Genomic DNA, 6,241 nt, shown 5'->3' on the forward strand with positions numbered 1-6,241 from the left:
CTTTAAGTCTTCTGAGTGGGACAAGAATACTGCTGTGTCAGGTGCTCTGGGAAGCACATGCAGAGATAGGAGAGTCGCAGGTTCACTAGGGGAGGATGTCTGTGAAGGACAGATGGGGGGGAAGACAGAATGGGGCAAAGAAAACTTTGAACTGTGATGCCGTGTTCCTATGAAGGGAAAATAGAGGGACAAGAGAGCACACAAAGCCCATGACAGTTCAACAAGGCCCTCCAAGGTGAAGAACGGCCAGTAACCGAGACCTACATGGAGAGACACTAGTGTCTCTGCTGTACCCAACCTCAGGCTGTCAGCTTCCTAGGAAGAGCAGGGATTCATCTTGAAGCTGAGGTGGGTCCTGAAAGCTAACTGCATTCCTCTGAGATCAGTGGCAAGTTTCTCTCTGAGGCGCATCTCAAGGCTGCCATTGCTACCTGGCATGCTCCACACAGATTCACTGCCCCATAAGTGTCTGGGCATAGCTTATTTTAGGGTTCAGCTTTGCCTGAGGGAAAACTGAAAAAGGAATGATTTCCTCTTGGTTCCCAAGGAATTCTTCCTGCTGGGCACAGAACGCCACATTGAAGTTACCGTTTCAGCATATCTACTGTATCCTAGACAGTAACACCCCACCATTATTACAAGGGTCTCCCTATGAGCTGACCATCCAGAATTGAGCTTACACTCCTCAAGCATTAGAATGCTGACCACCTGGTGTCCATCCTACCTCTGCAATGTGAGGTCATTGCTGTGATGCAGTGGTTCTCAAATGTGAGTGAGTTTGGTCTGCAGGAAACATTTAGCATTTCCTGGAGACATTTTGTTGTGATGCTCCTAGTTTATAGAAGTTGACTCCAGGAATAAGGTCAGCTCCTGGAAGACATTGTGCAATGCAATGGACAACCCTCCATAACAAAAATCTGTCTAATCCCTAGTGTCAGACGCACTGATGCTGAGGGACCTGAACACAGTGGATCCAGGCATTGTGCCACAGAGCATCCAGGCGGCCCATGTCTCTGCCGAGCAGACTAGGAGAGGAGCCTTCGGAGGAGTGCTGTTTCAGTATCTGTTTCACTGCTGCACTAAGCATGTGTTTGATTTTCACACTGGGTCATCCAGCAGCTTAGGCTCCCCTTCCTCACAGCAAGCCCTCGGCTTCACTTCTCTCTCTTACTGCACTGTGACACATACATACGGAAGAATCTAGTCTTCATAGAGGACTTAACTAAAAGAGGTTTAAAACTTGGCTGAATTACTAAAAGAGTGGGTCGAGCGTTGACATGACCTATAAACCTGAGAACAAGCTCACTTGGATCTAGAAGAATCTAGAAGAGTCTCAAGACTGCTTTCTTATGAACTCTTCTTTAACTACGCCAAACACAGTGGGAGCTGTTTCTGTAAAGTCCCTCACCTTCCTATCCCATCAGCACATGTCAGTCATGACTCCATCCCACTGCCCTCCCTTCAACAGACCAACGCACCAGTACACCTATCTCCCAGGTACCATCAGAAACCTCTTGCCTCTCTCTCTCTCTCTCTCTCTCTCTCTCTCACACACACACACACACACACACACACACACACACACACTAACTCTTTATATGCTCTCTCTCTCTCTCTCTCTCTCTCTCTCTCTCTCTCAATCTCTCCCCCCCCACCCATTTCTGAGAATAGTCACAGGATGTACTCAACAGACCAAAGGGTGTACAAATCTAGCTGGGAACTGCACAGTGTGTTTCTTCCCTTTGCCACACACACGTCCTGTTTACTGATTTTCAGTTATACTTTCCTCATACATATTAGTGGGTGATAATGTTGGTAGACCTGTGTTTCCTGACCCAGAAATGAAAGGGGCTGTCCTAGTTTGTTTCTCCATTGCTATGACAAAACACTCTGACCACTACCAGCTTTGAGAGGAAAGGGTTTATTTTTCTTATATCTCCTGGGTCACAGCTCATCAGGGAGCCCAAGGTAGAAACTCACGGCAGGAACTTGGAGGCAGGAGTTGGAGCACAGGCCATGGAGGATCGCTGCTTACTGACTTGCTCTCTAGCCTCTGCTCAACCTGCTTTCTTATGTAACACAGGCCCACTTGCCTAGGGGTGGCACCACCCACACTGGGCTGGGCCCTCCCACATCACTCAACAATCAAGAAGATGCCCCACAGACCTGGCCACAGGCCAGTCCTATGGAGGCAATTCCCCAAATGAGGCTCCTTCAACCCAGGTGTGTCAAGTTGACACTAAAGCTATCCAGCACAATTGACCCCTTGTCAACTTGACACACAAACACATCACTATTAAACAATAACCTTTCCAATTCTTATCCCCAGGGTATGATGTTAACATTAATATCACAACATAAGATAGTATAACCTTAAAAGCCCCACAGTCCTTAAAAAATCCAAACACTTAAAAGTCCATAGACTCTTTTAAAAATCTCTTAACTGTGGGTGGGCTCCTGTAAAAGTCACAAGTACTGTCTTACTTCAAAGGGAAGAATCGAGCACACTTGAGCAAAACCAAAGTCTAGCAAAGTAGCTCAAGGCTGGACATCTGGGATTCACTTACAATCTTCTGGGCTCTAAAGGGTTCTGGCAGCTCTAATTCTCTGACTCTGCAGTCCACAGCACACACAGCTCATCTTACAGACCCAGGCCAGCTCCATTCCACACCTACTGCTGTCCTTGGTGGTTGTCCCATGGACCCAGCATCTCCAAAAAGTTGGGGTCTCCACTGAAACTGAGGCTACACCTTCACCAATGGCCTCTTCTTGACCCTTGCAGTGCAAAGCCTCGGATTCTCTCCATGACCCCTTCAATACTGGGGTCTTCACTGCAACTGAAGCTGCACTTTCCCCTGTGGCCTTTCCTGGCCTCTCAGAGTGCCAAGCCTCAGCTGCTCTCTGTGACCCCTTCATGCTTTCAACACCAGAATCATTCAGGAGACTCTTACACATTACCAAGTCCTTCTTCCAGCTTGAAACAGAGGCTCAGGTCCCCTCTGTGTGCTGACCCTAAGGAAATACCTCCCAGAAGACTTCAACACAGGGATGCTGGTCTCTTGTCACTTACAACTGATTTTTCAGCCCCAGCTAGCCAGCATCAATTGTCTCAGTAGGACAAAGGTTTTACTTCAGGTTCTGGTCTCTTCTTAATCACAGCTGATTTTTCAGCCCCAGCCAACCAGAACCCACAGATTCTCAATTCAAAATATCACATAAATAGCCATGATAGTATCTGCTTCCCTTTGAAGTTTAACAAGCCAGGCCTCCATTGTTCACAACTCTTTTAGCATACATTTCCAAGCTCCACAGCAACAAACTCTAAGCACTCAATGGCTTTTCCAGCCCAAAGTTCCAAACACTTCCACAGTCCTCCCCAAAACACCAATGTCAGGTCTGTCACAGCAGTGCCCCACTCTCTGGTACCAATTTCTGTCCTAGTTTGTTTCTCCATTGTTGTGACAAAGCACTCTGACCACTACCAACTTGGAGAGGAAAGGGTTTATTTGTCTTACATTTCCTGGGTCACAATTCATCAGGGAGCCCAAGGTAGGAACTCAGGGCAGGAACCTGGAGGCAGGAGCTGGAGCACAGGCCATGGAAGATCACTGCTTATTGGCTTGCTCCCCTGGCCCCTGCTCAGCCTTCTTTCTTATGCAACACAGGCCCACCTGCTCAGGGGTGGCACCACCCACAGTGGTATGGACCCTCCCACATCACTCAACAATCAAGAAGATAAGGCCAGTCCTATGGAGGAAATTCCCCAGTTGAGGCTCCCTCAACCCATGTGTCAAGTTGACACTAAAGCTATCCAGCACAGGGACTAAACTGAATGAAATCAAGTCTCTGCCAAGATGTTACACCCCAAACAGCCCAAGATGATATATTTATAGTATTTTATCTTAAGTCAATATAACATGACGTTTATTAAGAAGTTATATTGACAATAACTATGACATTTTCTTAGCCTTCATCGAACCTGCTATTGTAGTTAGGACTACAGCAAGATCCTGTTTCCCCTTAGATAAATTTCTGAAGTTTCCCAGAGGAAAAATTTAATGAAAAATTTCTGTCACACAATACATGATACTTTTGATGCTTTTGCTGTTTAGCTGCTCTGCCTTCTCTGAAGCTACTGCAGACCCCTCTACTGATTACCACATCTGCTTCCAATTCACCATCCATCGTGTCTTCAGAATGCCACCTCTCTCTCACCTACCATGTGCCCAGTGGATTGAGACTGTAAGGTTTGGAAGATAGTGGAACATCCACCAAACAAATTCTCACAAGTCCTGTTTCCATCAGGCTAATATTTTCTTGTGATGCTCCTAGTCACTCCTCTTCCCTGGATCCCCTACATTGGGAATGGTACCACTATCTCTCTATTTTCAAGGTAACAACATTTTCCTTTAGTTATTAACACATGTGAATTATGATGATTTTATACCTCTGTAGAGCATCTACTTTATCCCTCATGTCTTTACACCTGTCATGGGCACCATCTTTTTGTTCTTGTTGTTTTTGTTTTTGTTTCTGGTTTTTTTCTTTTTGGTCTGAAGTATTGTAGTTGCTTCTAGGACTGAACTCCTTTCAACTTACTTCCCTTTAACCATCCTTCACTGCAACCGCATGATACTCCTAAGACTTCGATGTAATCAGGAAGTGACATCAGGGTGAATAGCAGAGTGAAGCCTTCCAGAAATCATTACCTCCTGTTATCGTTAGTTTCAGCTGTCAACTTGACACAAACCTAGACACACCTTGAAAGAGGGAACCTCAGCTGAGGAATTTCCTCCATCAGATCCACCTGTGGGCATGTCTGTGGGGCATTTTAGTGATGGCTATTTAATGCAGCAGGGTCCAGCCCACTCTGGGTCACACCACACCTGGGCAGGTGGGCCTGGGCTGTGTGAGAAAGGAGCTGACTGTGAGCTGGGAAGCAGGGCAGTAGGGAGCGTTCCTCTGCGGTTTCCGCTTCAAGCTCCTGCTTTGAGTTCCTGCCTGTCTTCCCTCCATGACACACTGGAACTAGTAAGAGGAAATACCCCCTCTCCTCCCCAAGTTGGTTTTAGTCAGTGTTGTATCACAACAGAAAGCAAAATAAAACGCTTTCAAAAAGAATCTCCAACAGGAGCTTTTGATACTAACCATACTTAAATAGCAACCTCAGAAAAACAGTAAGGACAGTGAATTTTGTGGTTGACTTGCCTCCCAAACTCTCCTGTAGTCTTGAAAAGGTGGTAACTGTAATTACTGGGAAAACCAGCCATTTGCCTTCCTCTGAAGAGGCTCAAATAGGGTTAGAATTCTATGAAAGTCACATTCCTGGAGAAAGGTTATTGTTTGATCAGTCTGGTGGTTTCCTGGAAGACAGCAAGATTTTTCTTTGATTTGACAAAGAGCTTCCCCAGTGCCAACAGTCTTTTTCCTATGACTGGATTTTGAAAATGATTGTTTAGTATCATGGGCACATGAGGCAGTAAATAATAGATGTGCAAACAGCAGGTGGGAAAAAATATATATAAGAGGAAAAGTTACAGAATGGGATATCGGTTGAGACTCTGAAAGGCTTTGACATAGTCCTGGAAATCCAAGAGACCACATAGGGGCACCATGTGCATGACCAGGGCTGGGTAAATGCTCAGAGCAGATGTGGGAATGCCCGACAAAAATAGCAGCAATAAACCCTGGGGTTGGAGGAGGGAGGACATGCCTTCCTGAATTTCCATGTCTCATTATTATTTTTATTGAGATTTGAGCATTTCATATAACCAATCTTAATCAAATTTAGGCCCCCCTTCCCCTCCTGCCCATAGTCCCTATGCATTCTGTCATAATGTGAAGTCCTCCTATTCAGTCAAACATTTGTACCCAGTTGTCCCTCAGTGTAAGGTCATCTGCTGGAACCTAGTCAGCCTATCTTGAGTCATTCCATTAAAGATCTCCTCTCCCTCACCCAACAGTAATCAGTTGCCAATAGCTCCTTGGCTAGGGTTGGGACCTGTTGCTCATCTCCCCCCTTTATATGCTAGGTTTCTGTCTGATTGAGTTATCATGGGTCTTGTGCATTCTGTCACCATTGTTGCAAGTTCAAGAGCAAGTTCCAAGAGTTCTGAAAGCCTATTTCTTATGTTCATACACCGACCCTGGCTCTTGCAATCTCTCTGCCCCCTTCCACAATGGTCCCTGAGCCACTGTGGGCGAGGTTTAATATCAGAGTCCTATCTAGGGACACACACTA

Source organism: Nannospalax galili, unplaced genomic scaffold, assembly GCF_000622305.1.
Source record: "Nannospalax galili isolate Female #2095 unplaced genomic scaffold, S.galili_v1.0 scaffold1364, whole genome shotgun sequence".
NCBI classification, from domain to species: domain Eukaryota; kingdom Metazoa; phylum Chordata; class Mammalia; order Rodentia; family Spalacidae; genus Nannospalax; species Nannospalax galili.